The following is a 21471-nucleotide window of genomic DNA, read 5'->3' on the forward strand; positions in this document are numbered from 1 at the left end:
TTCAGTAACGCTATAATAGGATTTCAATAAGCGGGAAACTAAAATTTCTAATTCCGCCAAATACTTAGGCAAAAATAAGACTTTTTGCCTTCACTCTCTCTCATTTCTCTCTTCCTCGATAAACCCTATGAGATAAACTTTATGCCTTCACTCTCATTTCCCTCTTTCTCTAATTGCCGCATTGTTTCTCTCAAACCCTAAAATTGGTTCCGCCGTCACCTCTGTCACCTCCGTCGCCTCCATCCTAGAAGCTAATCAGCCGCAACATCACTAGAACTATCGGCGGCCCTAATTCCACCAATATCTGTCAGCGTTGAGCCAATCGAAGGCAAATGTATATCTTACTCTGGTAATTTGTTCCTTTAATCTGATTTTATCACCGAATCTATTCTTGTTGCGTATGAAAATCGTTTTTTCACAAAGAACAGATTTTTTGTGTCTTTGTTGGATCTGTTCTAAAAATCCGATTTGGTTTGCCACATGCGTCTATGTTATTATATGATTTGGTCGAGAATCTCCTCTTATTGCATGTCTGTTCTTGCAAAGTTTTCTTAAAATCGAGTTTGTTGGATATGTTATCGAATCTGTTTTAGCTTCATATGTTCTCTGAATCTGCAGATCTGTTATAACTTTACTGATTCTGTAATATTATATTGTTTTGCAAGTGTTGTCGAGTAAAACAATGGGAGTTTGAAGCTTATCTTTCTCTTATCACACAACAGGTTAGTACCATCTTCTCTTTGATTCTGTAAACCAATCGAGTTTGTTGTCTTTTTTTTGGTGTGTTTTCAGATTGCTTTGTTTAAAATATACAAAATTATAGAGTTTGTTATGATTGAGTTATATATTATATGTGTTTGAGTAATTATATGTGTTTGAGTTATTATATGTGTTTGAGTAGTTTGTTAATTGGTTCTAAAGGTTTAAATTAAGTTTAGAACTTATAATGGTGGACAAGGATTGGGTGCATCTTTGCAGGTAAGAATTTTAGTTATGTAACTTAGATGTTAGTAGGTGTTTGGAGTCTTTACTTGGTTTTTTTTTCGTTAACTCTGCAAAAAATTGAAGAGCTGATCCTGCGTATGAGAGAGGGGCTACAAATTTTGTTCGAGCTGTGTCTGCGGATATGGGAGACGTTGATTTGATTGTATGTCCTTGCATTGATTGCCGTAATATTGATCGGCATGCTGGCAGTATAGTAGTTGATCATCTGGTAACAAGAGGAATGGATGAATCATATAAGATGCAGTCTGATTGGTATCATCATGGAGAATTGAATCCAGTGGTTGATGGTGAAAGCAATCAAAGTCAGTGGAGTGATGAGATTTTTGGGTTATATCAAGCGGCTGAATATCTGGATGAGGAGTTTGCTAATACGGATGAGTTGAGTCAGATTGCAGAGGGTGAGAATTTGAAAGAAGATGAGTTGCTTGCAAAGCTTGCGGATGCTGATACACCATTATATCCATCATGTGTCAACCACAGCAAGCTGTCAGCTATTGTATCACTGTTCAGACTAAAAACACAGAATGGCTGGTCTGACAAGAGCTTCAATGATCTGTTGGAGACATTGCCAGAGATGTTACCAGAAGACAATGTGCTGCACACATCACTATATGAGGTGAAGAAATTTTTGAAATCCTTTGATATGGGTTACCAGAAGATTCATGCATGTGTCAATGATTGCATCCTATTCAGAAAAAAGTACCAGACGCTTGAGAACTGTCCTAAATGCAAGGCTTCAAGATGGAAGACTAACATGCATACTGGAGAAGTAAAGAAAGGTGCCTTTCATAAAGTATTACGGTACTTCCCCATAATCTCATGCTTTAAGAGAATGTTTAGGTCTGTCAATATGGCTAAGGATTTAAGGTGGCACTTTAATAACAAGAGTAGCGATGGAAAACTCCGCCACCATGTGGATTCAGTCACATGGGATCAGATGAATGCTAAATATCCTTCATTTGCATCTGAAGAAAGAAATGTGAGGCTTGGACTTTCCACTGGTGGATTTAATCCATTCAACATGAAGAATACCATGTATAGTTGCTGGCATGTTATGTTAGTAAACTACAATCTGCCACCTGACTTATGCATGAAGAAGGAGAACATCATGCTTACATTGTTAATTCCTGGTCCACAACAGCCGGGTAATAATATAGATGTCTACTTAGAACCACTTATTGAGGATCTACAACATATGTGGAATGATGGGGAGTTAACATATGATGCTGTTAGTAAATCAACTTTTACTCTTAAGGCGATGCTGCTATGGACGATTAGTGATTTTCCTGCATATGGGAATCTTGCAGGCTGCAAAGTAAAGGGTAAAATGGGATGTCCTTTATGTGGGAAAAATACAGACAGTATGTGGTTGAAGTTCAGTAGAAAACATGTCTACATGTGCCATAGAAAGGGTCTGCCACCAACACATAGTTTTCGCTGGAAGAAGTTTTGGTTTGATGGAAAAGCTGAACATGGGAGAAAGAAAAGAGTATTAAGTGGGCAGGAAATTTCTCAACATTTGAAAAATTTCAGAAATAATTTTGATAATTTGAAACAGTCTGCATGTAAGAGGAAAAGGATGGCATCAACTGGATTGGGTTCTGATAGTGAGGATTTATCTAGTGAATCTGAGGAAGATGAAGAGGAAGAGATAGACGAGGAGGAGATATCAAGATGGAAGAAACGGTCAATCTTTTTCAGACTACCTTATTGGGAGGTGTGTTAGGTCTTTTGACATGTTCTATTTTATTGATATTTTCAATTAGGCTTTGTTTGAGACTTATTTGTGTTTATTGTTTGTATGTTGGTTAAGAGCTACCCGTAAGACATAACCTTGATGTAATGCATGTGGAGAGAAATGTGGCTGTGAGTATAGTATCGACATTATTACATTGTGGGAAATCTAAGGATGGTCTTAATGCTCGCAAAGATCTGGAGGTCCTTGGTATTACGAAGTAATTGCATCCTAAAACACAAGGAAAAAGAACATACTTACCTGCAGCAGTTTGGTCTTTGTCCAAGGGAGAGAAAAATATATTTTGTAGGCGACTTTTTGATTTCAGTGGCCCAGATGGATACTGCTCAAACATATCAAGAGGCGTATCATTACAAGATTGTAAGGTCACAGGTCTGAAATCCCACGATTATCACATGATAATGCAACAACTTCTTCCAATTGCACTTAGAGGTTTGTTACCCAAAGGTCCGAGGGTAGCAATTGTACGCTTATGCGCATTCTTCAATCAGTTGTGTCAGCGAGTAATTGATAGGGATCAGATATTGGCAATGGAAGCTGAGATTGTTGAAACTCTTTGCATGAATTTGAAAGATATTTTCCTCCAACTTTCTTCGATATCATGGTGCATTTAACGGTACATCTAGGACGTGAAGCTCGGCTAGGTGGTCCAGTTCATTTTAGATGGATGTACCCATCTGAGAGGTATATGAAAGTTCTTAAAGACTATGTGAGAAACACTGCAAGACCAGAGGGGTGTATTGCTGAATGCTACCTTTCAGAAGAATGCATCCGGTTTTGTAGTGAATTTTTGAAAAAGACTACAAATGTTCAAGAAAAGATGGATAGAAACACTGACTTTGAGAACAACACGATTCTGGAAGGACATCCAATATCTGCAGGCACTCCAATCACTCTTACTGAAGCGGAGAAGAAAATAGCCCATATGACTGTCATACAAAATATGGTTTTTGTTGATCCTTATGTTGAGTAAGTGCCACAAATTTCACAAATTTCTATTTATATATATTAATTATTATGCCTGTCGTTGACCCTTCTTGTTTTTTTTGTTATCTTCAAAGTGAACATCTGCATCATCTACAAGAATTGAATGGAAGATGTAGACGAGATGCATCAAGTTTATGGAGCTTGCATACTCAGAATTTTGCATCATGGCTAAAAGAACAGGCTAGTTAGCAACGTCACAGTCTCAGTTGATAATAAAAGTCAGAATAGTGGTGTTTTTTATGAGGCTACGGCAATCTGTAGGTCTAGTGCAAAGGACACTTCACAAGTGATGGATTTGGTATCTTACTATGGGAGAGTAACTGACATTATATTGTTGGACTATAATGTCTTTTACGTCCCTCTCTTCCATTGTCAATGGGCAGTAAGGGGAAATGGAGTTAAGGTAGAAGATAGTTTCACACTTGTTAACCTGAATCATAGTCAGGTCTCTTTCTCAAGGGATCCATACTAGCCTCTCAAGCTAAGCAAGTGTTTTACTCAAGGGAAAATGAGTCATCGAGTTGGTATGTGGCTATGAGAGGTCCTTCAAGAAGATACACTCAGAAAGAATATGAAGATGGAATAGCAGACATTAGGCCATTGCCACCAGATATTGACGTTGGTGTTGACTTGGATGAATCTGAAAATGAGCGAACAGATTGTGAAGGAATATATGTGTGAAATGTGTGCTTTGTCTTTTGTCTGTTAGTTTTTGGTGCTTTTTGTTCGACGTTTTTTTTAATATTTTTGATGACAAATCATAACCCGTATATTGTGTCTAACTTTCAGGTGAGTTGACATGACACGTACAAGTAAAAAGCGTGGAAGAAAACGTGTTGATAAGAAAGTCGATGAGGAGGTAGAATTTGTGCGAACTATTGAATCTGAACCTGTAGAACCTGGAGTCCAACTAATAGATCCTGTAGAGGATCCTGAAAAAGAAGAAGAACCTGAAGGTGAGCCATTGGTCGATGCAGAACCTGAAGAAGAAGAACCTAAAGGTGAGCCATTGGTCGATGCAGAACCTGAAGAAAAAGAACCTGAAGGTGAAATTGAATTATCTGTTCCTGTTGAAATAAAGAGTAAGAGACAGCGAGGACCAACACGGATGAAAGAAATTGCCAAGGATCCAAATACCAGAGTTCAAGTAGAGTACACTATGATGGGAGAGCCTTATGGTGAAGGGTCAGTTAAGATGGCATCATACGTAGGCGCATTGGTACGGGAACACGTTCCAATCACAATTGATCCTTGGCCCAAAGTAGGTGAAGACATCAAGATAGTTCTCTGGAAATCTATTCAGGTATGCCATTTTCATTTACTTAGTTAACTTTGCTCAAATATCGTTTTTTCACAAACTTTTTTTTCACTGTAATGAATGCAGGCAAGGTTTGCAGTAGATGAAGAGTATCAAAAGGTTGCAGTGCTTAAGCAGATGGGATGTTTATGGAGGGCATATAAATCAGGCATTGTCAAGTCGATAAGAGAAGCTAATACTAACCAATAGAGGATGAATCTGCGACCTAAGAATATATCTCCTTTCGAGTGGCGTAAATTTGTCAAATATAAAACTAGCAAAGAATTCAAGGTATGCATCTACAAATAAATGAATTTCTTTGTTATATCATAGATTACATAATAAGTATTAATATATTAGGTTATAAGCGATAGTTATAATGAAAGAAGGCGCAAACAGATTCCTCACACATGTAGTCGCAGAGGGATGGTTAGGCTAACAGAAGATATGGTCAGTATCCTTTAAAATATATCTCTTTTTATTATGGTAATTCTACTTTAAAATACTTGTTCTTTCTAGTAATTCCTTTTTAATGTTTAGAAAAAGGAATCTGCAAACCCATCAGAGGTGACAAGGCTAAAGGTCTGGGTCAAGTCTCGTACCAAGAAAGATGGTACCCCAGTGAATATGAATGCGGCTGAAAAGATTGTGAGTTATATATTTGTGCTTGCTCTGATGGTTTGAATATTGTTTGTGCGTTGTGTGATCATTTCAAATTGTAATTTTCAGAAAAAGGCAGCTGAGATTATTAGTGGTACTACACCAACTACAACCAATGAAACAGACGATACACTTGTCCAACTGTTAGGACCTGATAATCCTGGTCGAATGAGGGCAACGGGAAGAAACATGTCTAAGACCAAATTAGCTTGTCTCCAAGTGAATCATAAGTGTATGGCTGAATTGCAAGATAAGCATGTTCATCTCCAGCAAAAGGTCAATGAGTTAGAAAATATAATTGACTTTTTCAAGAACAAGGTTAGACACTTAACTATTTATGCATTAATTAACTGGTAAAATTAGCATCTAAGATTTAACTATGCTTTTTTATTTGTAGCATGGATAATACACTGAAGTTGGTGAAAAGTCAGCTGCTAAAGTGAGTAATTTATATAAGATGCGTGATTATTTATTTGTTACTATATACTGTCTGATATGTATTGTATTGGTAATTGTATAGAGTGTGAACAAAAAAACACAACATAAGTGTGTTTTGACTGATTGGACTGGTGGTGATGCAAATGTTGCTGAGGGACGCATTATTTCTTCTGATCCGGAGGAGTTAGTGAATGGTTGTCGCTTAGGCCCATCAGATGTTAAAGTTTTGGTTGAAACTGCTATTTTACCATAAATGTTCCTTTGGAGACCTGCGCTGAACATGTTGACAGTCGATAAAGCTGTTGGACAGATGATTGCATGGCCTGCCTCTAAGTGTGTTAACTTAGAAAAGGAGATCAGAATTGAAGATATTAGACCGCTGGTAAAATTAAATGTTGCTATAGTATCATGGCTGTAGGATTATTTGGAAGAATGATTAGTTAACATAATCATATTGTTATGTTAATGACTTTGACAGGGACCAAGCACAAATTCGCCGAATAAATGCATACTATTGGATTTGTCTGCAGATGATGTAGTTGTTGCAGAAGGACGATGGCAGACGGAAGAACCAACAGCATTAGTTAACGGCATTCCTATCGGACCAATTGTAGTCAAAGTATTTGTTGATAAGGTGCTTCAGCCTGAAACATTTATATGGAGGCCTACGGTGGATGTGGCATACCTTGAGGACTGTGTCAAATCTTTTGTAGCATGGCCTGCCAACAAAGTTGTCATTCAATCTGCACCAGATGCATCAAGTCACAAATCTTCTCTCCAAATGTCTGAAAGTAGTGAGAAAACTTCAGGAAAAGGTTCAAAACATTCTACTGATAAGTCTCCACCAACAGGTCCAAAATCTCCTGTAAGAAAAACGCAACTTGCTACACAAGCCCCTCTTTGAAGATCTCTGGTAAATATTCTTGATACATCATTTTAGAAAAGCATTCTAGTTATTATTCTATCTGTTGTAAACTGGTTAATATTGTTAACATGGCAGCGTAAAAATGGAGCTGTCAAGGAAAATCAGAAGTGCAAGTTACTGGATATTAGTGGAAAGAAGCAGGTTGTTGCTGAAGGACGAGTGCATTCAATCGACCCAAATCTTAAAGTACACTTTGTTCGCTTGGGGGAAAATGCAGCTAGAGTATGGGTTGATGTAGTAAAGATAGATGATGCAGCAGTCTGGAGGACATCAGATGAAATCGAGTACATGAGAGATGCACTCGGTTCATCTATTGCTTGGCCGATGGATAAGTTGGTCATCTTTTGAGTTTATAAACCAGGGTAAGTAATATGTGTTATGTGTGTGTTTTCGTTTAACATATGACATACTGCTAGTGATATAAATAACTGATATAATACATTGTTGCTTGTTGCAGGGAATGAAGAAACTTTGGTCCAAGTTAGCTAGTTTTAATTAGTTAAGACTAAGCTAATTAATCAACTTATATATATATATATATATATATATGCCTAATGTTATGTATTTTGGATTCAGACTTTACAACCTATGTTGAATGACTTTGTTGACTTCTGTTCTGAATGTTGAATTGGAGACAGGTTTATGTTTAATGATTTAAATCTCTACTTGTTCTGTTAATTGGTTTATAGATTTAAACAGGTTTATAGTTTTCTGGAAAAAAATATAATAGGACACAAAAAAACAATTCAATTCATATATCATAGCTCTGATAATTTGTTATCAAACATTATACTGCAGCTAATAAAAATGCTATAAGTATATTATATATAACAATTCTCAAAAGCTATTGTATAAGAATATATTATAGCATTGAAGTCATGCTGCACCAATATATTTCAAAGCAAAAGATAATTGCTATTGTATAAGGACCTACGATAACAAAAATCTATGTGTTATATAATAACAAATAATAGCATCAAAATATTGCTATAATATCTTTGCCAATCATAGCATACGCAAACAACGCTATCGTATGGGTGATACCTACGATGGCTGCCGATGTCACAGCATTTGCGATTTCGCTGTGAAATACCTACCATAGCAGTTTTTCTGCGCTAACAATGTACATATCTCTTGTAGTGTATTGGCATTGGTGTCTTTGGAAACAATGGAGTCACAGAGAGTTCATTCACCGAATCTGTAGAGGAAAACAGAGGAGATAGTGATGATGATGAGATCGAAGATGAATCAGATAATCCAGAAGGGTTACAAGAAACAGAACAATCTCAACCGATACAAGTATTAAGAAGGTCCGAGAGACTAACTGCAAAACCATGATACTTAAAGGATTATGTGTTACTTGCAGAGATCGAGGGAGAACATCTCTTATTAATACTTAATGAGGAACATGTAACATTCAAAGAAGCAACCAAATCAAAGGTGTGGAGAGACGTGTGTGAAGAGGAAATCAAGTCCATTACTAAGAACAGAACATGGAGTCTAGTAGATCCTCCTCTGGGAAGTAAACCATTTGGTCTAAAATGGGTTTTCAAGGTCAAACGAAACTCTGACAATAGCATCAACAAATTCAAGGCAAGGCTAGTGGCAAAGAGTTATGTGCAAAGGCATGGTGTAGATTTTGACGAAGTATTTGCTCCTGTGGCACATATCGAAACTATACGGTTCCTCATTGCTTTGTCAGCTTCGAATGGATGGGAAGTGCATCACTTGGACGTGAAGACTGCATTTCTACATGGAGAATTAAGGGAGGATGTCTTTATTACTCAACCTGAAGGGTTCATAACCGATGGATGTAAATGAAAGGTCTACAAATTACATAAGGCTCTTTATGGTTTGAAGCAGGCGCCTCGGTCTTGGAACACTAAGCTAAATCAAATACTGTTAGAGCTTGACTTTGAGAAGTGCGCCAAAGAACCCTCGTTATACAAGAAAATTGTGTAGGGGCAACTTCTTCTTGTTGCAGTTTATGTGGATGATCTTCTCATAACTGGTTCGAGTTTGCAGCTGATACTTGAGTTCAAGAAGGATTTGTCAAGTAAGTTTGAAATGAGTGATTGAGGAAAGCTTACTTATTATCTTGGTATTGAGGTTCTGAAAGAAAAGGATGGGATCAGATTGACACAAGAAAAATATGCTAAGAAGATCTTGGAGGAAGCGGGTATCAGTGAATGCAATTCAGTTCTTATACCAATGGAGTTTGGTTTAGAGTTGTCAAAAGCACCACATGAGAGTTGTATAAACGGAGAAACTTACAGGAGGAATATTGGGTGTCTTCGGTACTTGCTCCATACCCGTCCAAACCTCTCGTTTTCTGTTGGTGTGTTGAGCAGGTATTTGCAGGAGCCAAGGGAGTCACATGGAGCACTCAAGTTCTTCCAATTGAGGCTTTCAGTGACCCTGCCAATGGATTCATCTTGGAGGGAGAAGAACATGAGTTTGGTGCTCATGTGAAGATTGCTCCATCACCTGTCGCTGCTGCTGAAAACCTCCCTTTTCACAAATTCTCTTAGAGTGTTAGGGATTTCTCTCTTCTAAAACAGAGTGATTACGTCTCAAAAACCTTCCAAATGGGAGAAAAAAGTGGTGAGTCTATGAATGTTTCTTCTTTATTTTTCTGATAACTCTTTCTAACAAGTGGACAAATAATGTTTAACAGGACTCTAACCGTGTATCCAAAGGGAGACTCTAGAGCAGAGGGCGAATTATCCAGCTATGTGCATTTAGCTGAAGGGGAAAACTTATCGAAGGGTGAGCTGATTATGGTGCGAGCACGGCTGCAGATTCTAGACCCGCGTGGATCCAATCACCTATCAGGATGGCGTAAGTTAAAAAAATATTGCTTAGTGTCGGTGCTAATGCATGGGATAAAATAGATGCTGATGACATTTCATTAGGTGTTTTTAGCTTGTTATGTCAGATGTCCTACTATACTTTGACTATAACCTAGTGGTTTTAAGTTTATAACTAACGTGATTTACACACTTTGCTTGCTTTGTAGTTCAAAGTTGGGTCATGACCTCGAACAAAGGGAGGGGTCTTACACAGTCCATGCCTTTAGCTAAAATTCAGGAGGGTTACTTGGACCATGAAGATACTTTGAATGTAGAGATGGAATGTGAAATTGTTAACGCCATAAAAAACAACCCCCTTTTTTAGGGTATCTGTTTAGCTACCTCTAATCTGTTTTATGCGTAGAGATTGAATGTGAAGTTAACGCTCTATCTATGTTTAGGATAATCTAATTATCTGCCATACATGTATGACTAGTCTCTTTGAATTATGCGTTTATCAATGACCTTATTGTAGTATTTTTATTTTTTTTTTCCTTCTCATACATCTGTTTTGTTATGGTTTTGGTTTGGTTTATCTCCTACTTACCGGTTTATTAAGTTCTATGTGCAATTTAGCAAACTCTTCTTGTCTTGTTCTAGTAGGGTACCCTCAAATGCTTGAGGTCATATCAGGGTGTATCAGAGATGTCACTAAGAAAGGTTTCTACTTGTTGTGGATCCATTACTCACTACACGAAAACATGTCATTTGTATCTACTTTATGTGACTGAATTTTTAGTCGCAAACTTTTGTGACCGTTTTGCAACATTTTTGTGACGGGCTAACGATGACAAAAATACTAGACGTAAAGGAGTCGCCAATTTATGACACCAAATTTCAGTCGCAAAAGCGTTGCTATTATGCGACTGTTTTGGAACAATGTCTCGACAATAAAATGTTAGTCGCAAAATAATCGCAATTTATGACGAATTAAAGACTGAAGATTTAGTCGGCAAGAAGAGTCGTAAAACTGTCTGAAAATCACGACGTATTTGCCACTTCTAGTTTGCTTTAATATTTGTAGTCACAAATCAGTCGGTCAATGATGTCGGTAAAAAACGTAGGAAATGTGGAAGTTTGTGTTTGTACTAAACATTTGCGACCTTTATTTTGTCTCTATTATATGGTAAAAGAGTGATAAACCAGTCGTAGTTTGCGACGGTTTTGTTTGTAGTCGCAAAGGCGTCACAAAAAGTCAGTGAGTGATGTCGGTAAAAAACGTGGTAAATGTTGAAGTTTGCGTTTATACTGAACTTTTGCGACCTGTATTCTATCTCTATTATGTGGTTAGAAAGTGACAAAAGAGTCGTAATTTGCGACGTATTCTTTTCAGTCGCAAAGTTTATACTATATATATCACATCGCTTTCACCCTTCCATTCATATCGCTCTCATTAGTGTGTAAGTAGAAAGACGTAAGAAAGAAGAGTTTTTTTTTAGAGGAGAAGGAAAAGGAAAAAAAGTCTTTTTATAGAGGGAAAGAAAAAAAGAGTATTGAAAAAATATGTGGAATTCATCTCGAGAGTGGATGTATAATCGGATCGATTGAAGAACAAATAATATCTCTAAAGATTTTTTGGTGGGGGTGGAGCAGTTCATGAATTTCGCAAACAGCCAGCCTATAGCACAAAACAGTGGAGGTAGGTTTTACTGTTCTTGCGTAAAATGTTAGAACGATGTTATCTTGCATGGTACGACAATATCTAATCATTTGCATAGTAAAGGATTTATGCCAAATTATTATCTATGGTCTGAACATGGTGAATATTATGACGTGCTAGGGGTTGAAATCAGTAGTCATTATCCTAATACAGATTATACTAGTACTGGTAGTCAGCATGGTAGTCAACCTGGTAGTCAACCAATAGGATTTGAGGGAAATGTATATGCTGAGATGGTGAATGATGCATTTCATGGTAACCATTTAATGAGTATCATGAATATGAAAGTGGATATGATCATATCCATGAAGAACCCACTCAAGAGGCGAAACGGTTCTACGACATGTTAGATGATGCAAATACTCCACTTTATGATGGATGTCATGAAGGTCATTTGCAACTATCATTGGCGTCTAGGTTCATGAACATCAAGGTAGACAATAATTTGTTTGAGGCATGCATGGACAATTGGGCTGAATTGTTTACGGAGGTTTTACCAGAGGGTAATCAAGCTACTAGTTCATACTACAAGACATAGACTTTAGTGCGAAAGATAGGATTGCCATACCATAGAATTGATGTATGTATAGAGAATTGTATGCACTTTTGGAAAGAAGATGGGAATTTGGAGCATTGCAAGTTCTGTGGGAAGCCAAGGTACAAAAGTAGTGAGGGTAGAACTAGAATACCCTTCAGTCGTATGTGGTATCTACCTATTGCTGATAGATTGAAGAGGATGTACCAATCAGAGAAGACCACATCATCAATGAGATGGCATGCTGAGCATGATTCAGAAGATGGAGTAATGTGTCATCCATCTGATGCGCCTGAATGGAAGAATTTCCAACATTTACATCACACATTTGCGCAAGAGCCACGAAACATTTACCTTGGGTTATGTACATATGGTTTTAATTCATTTGGGGTGTCCATACAACCTACCTCCGGATATGTGCATGAACAGTGAGTATTTATTTCTTACGATTCTGAACTCCGGACCAAACCACCCACGAGCTAGCCTTGATGTTTTCCTCCAACCATTAATCGATGAGTTGAAGGAGTTATGGTATAATGGGGTTGAGGCTTATGATATCTCACTAAATCAAAATTTCAACATGAAAGTTGTTCTAATGAGGACAATAAGCGATTTTCCAGCGTACGGTATGTTGTCGGGATGGACGACACATGGAAGATTAGCATGTCCAATTTGTATTGATGACACTGGTGCTTTTCAATTACCAACTGGGAGGAAAACAGGTTGGTTTGACTGTCATAGGAGATTTCTTCCTACAAGTCATCCGATGTGGAAGAATTAAAAGGACTTTCTGAAGGGAAAAGTACATTGAATGACGAGCCACCTGCATCTCTGACTAGTCAAGCTATATATGAGCGTATAAGGAAAGCCAAAGCACCTAAAACATCTGTCTGCGGTGGGAATGGTCACAAAAAGAAAGTTAAAGGCTACGGAAGATGGCATAATTGGCATAAAGAAAGCATATTGTGGCAGTTCCCGTACTGGGTTGATCTGAATTTAAGGCACAACCTGGATTTGATGCACGTTGAGAAAAATGTCTTTTATAACTTGATGTACACCACTATGAATGTAAAAGATAGATCGAAAGACAACGTGAAGTCAAGATTGGATATTGCAAGATTTTGTTCCCGGCAAGATTTACATCTAGATGCTCAAGGGAGAGCCTCATTCCCTATTTTGAGATTGAAAACCAAAGCGAAAGAGGCTTTATTAAAATGGGTAAAAGAAGATGTTAGATTCCCAGACGGCTATGTCGCAGATTTAGCTAGTTGTGCTGATATGAAAAATGGAAAGTTTTCGGGAATGAAGAGTCATGACTGCCATGTGTTTATGGGACGATTGCTTCCGTTCATATTTGCAGGGATTGGAGCATTTTTCCGCGACCTATGTAGTAGAACATTGGAGCAATCCCGCCTCGAAATTCTAAAGGATAATATTGTCATGATCTTGTGTAATTTGGAGAAAATCTTCCCTCCTTCCTTCTTTGATGTATGGAGCACCTCCCTGTTCACCTACCTTATGAAGCACAACTTGGTGGTCCTCTGCAATATATGTGGATGTATCCTTTTGAAAGGTTTTTTAAACGTCTAAAAGGGAAGGCGAAGAACAAACGATATCCAGCTGGCTCAATAGTTCAATCCTACTCCCTGTTCACCTACCTTATGAAGCACAACTTGGTGGTCCTGTGCAATATATGTGGATGTATCCTTTTGAAAGGTTTTTTAAACGTTTAAAAGGGAAGGCGAAGAACAAACGATATCCAGCTGGCTCAATAGTTCAATCCTACTTGAATGATGAGATATCTTATTTCTCAGAACACTATTTTGCTTCACACATTTCTACAGTAAGCAGAAGAAGGTAAAACTCTAAATATGATTATTGAATTTTTCTATCAACTTCTAAAATTGTGAAAAAGTTTTTCAAATTAAACTTTAACATGTTAATTCAGCATGAAGAAGGTGAAGTACCTGTATATCCTATACCAGTATCAGATATATTCACTCAAGTGGGTCGTCCAGGCGGTAAAAGTAGTGAATTTTGGTTAACTGAAAAAGATTATAAATGCGCACATGCATATGTTATGTGCAATTGTGCCTATTTCCAGCCACATGAGAGGTATTTTTGATTTACCAAGGATATTTATAACCATATATTCTTAGGTAAACTTTAAAATATCTACTTCTTGTTTATAAAACACAGATTGTTGGAGGCGCAAATTCGATATGAATATCTAGGACTATCTGATGAAGATGTTAGGTCGAAAAGAGAAGAAGATTTCCATGAATGGATTAAGCAATATGTATGTTTTACTATCCACCTATTCACTATATCAACATGATAAATATTGTTTTTTTAAATTTTGTATATATATTTTGCACAGGTGCGTGCTGGTTTTGAAAGTTTTCCTCCATGGGTCCATAAAATCGTGGACGGTCCTGAAAATAAAGTCAAGTTATGGCCTACATATTTTACAAGAGGTTATCTGTTTCACACCAAAGCTCACGGTCTCACTAAAAAACAATGAATTATGGGGTATGTGTCCGAGGACAAACTTATTCTAATACATCTGACGAGGACGATTTTTACGGGACCATTGAAAATATCATAGAGCTTACCTATCCATGATTTTTGAATTTACGGGTCACACTTTTTTATTGTGAATGGTATGACCCTACAATTAACAAAGGCACTCGAATACGCGATGGAGGCATTGTTGATGTGTTGTCATCAAGGAGATACCAACATTATGAACCGTTTATATTAGGTATTGTTCTATTTTAAATATATATTTATAGATATACATATATACATTTAATTGGAGACCCGTTTTTTATGTGTAGGTTCTCAAGCTGATCAAGTTTGTTATCTTTCATATCTGCACACTAAACAACCTCGAAAACTTTGGCTCAACGTTCTGAAAGTTAATCCAAGGCATGATGTACAAGGAAAGTTAAAACAAAAGGAGGTTGTTATATTGCAGCAAACAGTTGATGATGGAATGACAGATACAATAGAGGAGATCATAATTGACAGTTTCATAGATGGTAATCATCCTAATGAAGAAATTGAGATCAACGACGCTGAACCAGAAGACGAATTTCGTGGCAACTACTCGTCGTCGTCTTCGTCTTCAGATGAGGATGAAGATGATGAAAATGAAAATGAGGAATATGAATAATTTTCATGTTTAATATTTGTGTATTTGTAATTTTATTGAAATCTCAAACACTTGTGTTATTGTAATTTTATTGAAATTTCCTATTTGTTTTCTCTACTTGTTTGTCACAAAAGAGTCGTAAACTACCACTAATTTGCGACTACTATGTTTAGTTCAATGTTTTACTCCTGGAGTCGTATAAACGTATTAAAGTGAGTCTAAATTACTACTGAATCCGGATTAATTTGTGACGACAACCTGAAACTGTGATCGAATTGCTTCTATTTAGCGACTGTTTTAAATTAATCAGAGAATTTTTCAAATATGAATACAAAACATGTAACCTTATATATTTCTACTTATATCTGACGTATATTATTTACATATGTTAATTAAGTAAGAGTAGTGAAGCTTGTATATATTTACAAAAACAGTTACAATTTATATTGTTTGATATTTAATCAAAATTTAACTCTTAAATGAGAGAGTATAGATGATCAAAGAATAGAGTCTTAAAGTACAACTATTTAGCGACTATCATACATTAATTTTAGAATTTTACAAATATGAATACAAAAAATGTCATACATTTCTACTTATATCTGACATCTAATATTTACTAAATTGTTATAATCACATCAATAAAACACCAAATTTGACAATTATGTTTATATCCTCCAAAACATGTATTAAGGTTACATGTGTTTAATTAAGTTAGAGTAGTGAAGCTTGTATATATTTACAAAAACAGTTACAATTTATATTGTTTGATCTTTAATCAAAATTTAACTCTTAAATGAGAGTATACATGATCAAAGAGTTATATCTAATATGTTTACTCGTATACTAAATATATCTAATATTTTTACTCATACACTAAAGTCACAAAACAGTCACAATAACAGACTAAAGTGTGACTACGATTATAATTTACGACTGTTTTGTCACTAAGTAGATTGTGCATCTGTTACTCTCAGTCACAATAGAGTCTTAAAGTACAACTATTTAGCGACTATCATACATTAATTTTAGAATTTTACAAATATGAATACAAAAAATGTCAACTTATACATTTCTACTTATATCTGACATCTAATATTTACTAAATTGTTATAATCACATCAATAAAACACCAAATTTGACAATTATGTTTATATCCTCTAAAACATGTATTAAGGTTACATGTGTTTAATTAAGTTAGAGTAGTGAAGGTTGTATATCTTTACAAAAATAGTTACAATTTATATTATTTGATCTTTAATCAAAATCTAACTCTTAAATGAGAGTATACATGATCAAAGAGTCATATCTAATATGTCTTTGGTGATGAAATCCTTAAAATATTTTTACTTATGTTTTAGCGTCACAAATCAGTCACAATTTGAGACGTAAGGGTGACTGGGTTTATAATTTGCGACTGTTCTGCCACTAAGTATAGTTTTTGTTTAATGTTTATGACAGTCACAAAATAGTCTTAAAGTACTACTACTTTCTTACGGATTAAAAATTTCCCAAAAATTTTGTGAAATTAGAAGCGGTAATAATTTTCCCCCCATATTAAAAATCTCCCCCCCCCATCAGATTAAACTCGTAACCCTTCTTTATTTCCCGAAACCCTCTTAGTTAATATCGAAACCCTCTTAGTTAATACTCTCTGCCTTTTCGTTTTCCAATTCAGTCAAATTCTCTTCTTTTTCTCTTAATTTCTGACTTCTTCTCCGACGAAATCCGATGGTGGTCGTGGTTCTAAATCCGGTGGTGGTCGTGGTGCTAGATCTGGCGGTGGTGGTAGATCTGGCGGCGTTGCGAGACGAAGTAGAGATGTTGCTTCGTCGTCTCACTCCTCTAACCCTTCCTCTCATAACGATACTTCATCACACTCCAAACATTCTCAACCATCGCTTCCATCTCAGTATACGCAAGCATCATTTCTCCAGTATTCTCGACAAGCTTCTCCTTAGCCACAACAACTAGGCTTTCAACAATAGCTCCACTCCCAGATGAAGCAGCCACCACCACCGCATGCTCATGTTCTGGTGTATCAACAGCCAGCTCCTCAGAATCCGGGATACCAACCGCCGCTTCACAATCTTGGATATCAACCACCGCTTCACCATCCGGCTTATCACCGCCGCTTCAGAATCTGGAGTTTCAGCCGCCGGCTCCTCATAATCCGGTGTATCAACAGCCGGCTCCTCAGAATCCAGGGTTCCAACCGCTGCCGCCTCAGAATCAGGAGGATCAAGAGCATCCACCACCGGCTCAGAATCAGGAGAATCAAGACTTCCAACAGCAACTTGATGATTTGCTTGCACTTCCTAGTCGACAGCATCTTCCGATCTTGAGTCCGCTTCCCATCCCCGACACTCAAAGCATATGGTAAAATATTTTTTTCTTTTATTTTATCATTTGATTATCGTTTAGATAAAGAAGTAGAAGAAAGCTTTGTGTGTTGTGTTGTAAAGTTTAAGTGTGTTGTCAAGTTTGATGTGTTGTGTTGTGAAGTTTGGTGTGTTGTGTTGTGAAGTCTGGTTCAAAGTTTCATAGATTATTGTTTGTTGTTTGGTTCGTTTTCTTATTTTTTTCAAAGTTTGGTTCGTTTTCTTAGTTATTTCAAAGTTTCTTAGTTGTTTTCAAAGTTTGGTGTGTTGTGTTGTGTTGTGAAGTTTGGTTCATTTTCCACTGTTGTAAAGGTATAATCTTTTTTATCTTTTACATTAGATTATTGTTTTGTGATTGATTCGTTTATGTTTGATGGCTTATAGTTTATAACTTAACACTCTCATATTTATGTAACAGGTTTGGACAAGACAAAGGAAAGCTATCTCGTGTTATTTCTAGGATTTTAAGGAGAAAGTTTGATGGTCCATACTTCAGCTGGAAGGTTACGCCCTTACACATACGAGAGAGATATTTTAGATCCTTTGCGGTAATATGTGACACAGTTTCTATTTTTTTACTATTCTAAGTTAATGACTTTGTCTTTTGTTTACTTACTTGACACTTACTTTACATTGTTGTACTGTGTAGGGGAAATACAATTGGGATGTTGCGATTACTGAGCTTGTGAGAGAAGGAGTTGTGAAGATAGTGAAAAATAGAAAAGGAGAGGAATTGTAAGTCAAGCAAAGACGTATGATGAGCCACTGATTTGGATCAATTCTACGCTTTGGAAACAAATGTGGGAGCATTGGGACACACCCGAAGCTAAGGAGAAGAGCTCTAATGCATCCCAAGCCCGTACTTCTGATCGTGGCTGTCTTGGAATCCACAAACATCTATCCGGCCAGAAATCTTACTTGCAAATTCAACAAGAGTTGGTAAATGCTCTAAACTAACTCTAATTATTTCATTTAAATATTTCATTTTCCACAATTAACATTCTTTTTATCCATTGTAGGAAGAAAAATTGGGACGTCCTGTCTCGCTTGGAGAGGTGTTTGTCACAACACATACAAAGGCAGATGGAAGTTTTGTTGATCAGAAGGCCAAACAAGTTGTTGAGACATATAATTAGAACATAAAAGTGGTAATGTCTCAAATGGAGTTTGATGGTACAGACCACTCCTCGCCAGATTCTACTCATGCAACCCTCCTCCCCATTCAAAAAAAAAGATGACATTTTCTTAAAGGTAATTTCCTGTACAATTGTCTTTGTTTTGCCTGTGATAATTGTCTTATTTTGCTAAGCTAAGTATCTGATTTTGATTGATGTTTAAGAATCCTTGATATTGATATACTTTTGACTGATGCTTGAGAATACTCGATGTTGATTATCTGGGTTTGTGTGATATTTCTGTTTATTATGTTTGTTTTGTGAATGATCATCTCTTCTTCTGTCTTAGTGTACTGTAACAGATGCCAACCCCCCTTTGGACTTGAAAGTCTCTCGTAGATAATCACCAAAGGGAAAAGAAAGGCTACTTATCCAAGCTCTAGTCCAACTTCGCTGTTAGAGATTCAAGAACAACTCCAGGTTGCTCGTCGTAAGCTCGCTGATCAAGATGAAGAAAATGCTCGACGTGCCAGAGAAGATGCTAGACGTGATGAGGAGCAACGTAACGCTCAAAACCGCATTGCAACCTTGGAGATGCTCGTATCCTACTTGAAGACCAGTGATCCGGGCGTTGCAGAATTCTTGTCTACTCAACCACCAGCCCATGCGCCATTCACCACAGCAGCACCAGCAGCCAACATCACTCCAGCCATAGCGGCCAATGTCAACCCACCCGCACCAACCATTTCAAGAGCTAGTTCACCATCTACTTCACCAATCACTTCACCATCGACTTCACCAACCACTTCACCTTTGTCAGTATCATCCTCTCATGCTTAACTAACTAATTCTATCTATCTTTAAGCCTCTATAACTATTTTTTGGATTGTATAGTAGTATTTCTATCTCCCTTAGCCTAAAACTATTTTTTGGATATGATCATTGAATGATTTGTATGTTTTTGGTTAATGTCATTCATATTCGGGATTTTAATTTAAATTCAGGTTTTTTTTGTTCAAATTTTATTGTATACTGTCCCAAATTACTAGCTATAGTTTCACTGATTTGCAACCATTTACAATTTTAAAAAACACAAACCAAGTACCAAATTTGTTGTGTATATGTCACGATTTTGGGACTAAAAATACTTGGTCTTCAGTCAGTCACAAAATATTCTGACTCCTTTGCGACTACCTTGTGACTAAAACAGCGACTACTTTAGGACCAAAATTTCAGATTTTTAAAGTTCATCCTCAACACTGTAGTTTCAGTTCAGTCTTCCAAACGTAGCTAATTTGTGACTACCATATCGTCTGAACCAAGTCGTATGTTACGACTGCGTCAATGAGTCACTGTAGAGTCGTTAATTACGACGGTATATTTCTGTCAGTCCGTAGTCGCTAATTAATGACCATAACCCTTGTCTTCAATGCGTCGCAATTAAGCGACTGTTTTGCAACCAAAACACTTTGCAACCAAATATTTGCGACGGTTTATAACAGTCCTTCAATAGTCACACATACCGACTTAGCGACTGATTTGAGACGATTCTGTTGGTCACAAATGACATGTTTTCGTGTAGTGACTGGTTTTCGTGAACCACAAGGCATTCCCAATGCCAGTGAAGTCGTACATGTTCAACAACACTAACTCTGTATCTGGTCTCGAAGTGGATGATGCCTCACAATTCATATCTTCCATCTGCTGGCGAGGACAGTCGTCTACATTAGTTGTCGCTGCTAACTCCAATAGCAACATCAAGATTTTGGAGATGGTGGCTTGAGCCTCTCTCAGGGGTAAAAAGAATTTAATCTCATAGATCTCTAGTTCTTCTTGGCAAGAGATCTACTTTGTTGGGATCATTGTGTATAGAATTTCATTTTTTTTTAAAAGGGAGGATACAAATTTTGGATATTTGTATTTGTATATTCTGTTATAGAACATCTCAATAATAAAGAAAGGTTATAATTTTTATTTAATTTGTAATATGAGATCTTAAGTTCCAAGGAATTTCTCATGAATTATATATAGTTAATTATGTTGTCAATTATTTGACAAAAAATCAAAAAATTATGTTTTCTACTAACTACGGGATATGTTAAAAAGAACAAAAAATCAATAACAAATCTGTTGACGTCTTATTGTTACAAAATGTCCTGAAATGATTTAAGTAATCTATTCAAATCCCAAAACAGAAAAAAAAATGAAAATATATACATGATCCATGAATATCTCATAAAATAAAATCGTAATTTATAAATATTTCAGTACTTGTACAGTAAAACCTCTATAAATTAAAAATGTTAGGGGACCATGACATTTTATTAATTTATAGTAATATTAATTTATCTATAAATTAATAATTCTTATTTTATAGTGTAAATTAATAATTATTAATTTATAGATATATTTGTAACTGTTTAATTTTTTTTAAAAATGATGAATTGAGATAATTTTAACAAAAGAAAATTAGACTTTCAGATATTGTAATTTTTATGGTTTTGAACTTGAATTATTAATATCTAGAAAAACATTATTGACAAGAAATTACAAATACTATAGACAAATTAACTTATACATATGACATACATAAATTCAAATTTAGAAAATATCAATTATCGTATTTTAATAGTTTATCAAACTATCAAAATTGTGCATATCTAGAAACTGAAAACTTTATAAAAAAATTAACTACTTTTATGA

At 36.3% G+C, this 21471-nt stretch overlaps 1 pseudogene; it reads left to right on the forward strand.

Annotated features, from left to right (window-relative positions):
- The first annotated feature begins 925 nt into the window (after window positions 1-925).
- Window positions 926-7416, forward strand: LOC109132913 (uncharacterized; annotated as a pseudogene).
- Window positions 7417-21471: the final 14055 nt, after the last annotated feature.

The sequence above is a fragment of the Camelina sativa genome, chromosome 5, assembly GCF_030686135.1.
Source record: "Camelina sativa cultivar CO46 ecotype springtype chromosome 5, ASM3068613v1".
NCBI classification, from domain to species: Eukaryota; Viridiplantae; Streptophyta; class Magnoliopsida; order Brassicales; family Brassicaceae; genus Camelina; species Camelina sativa.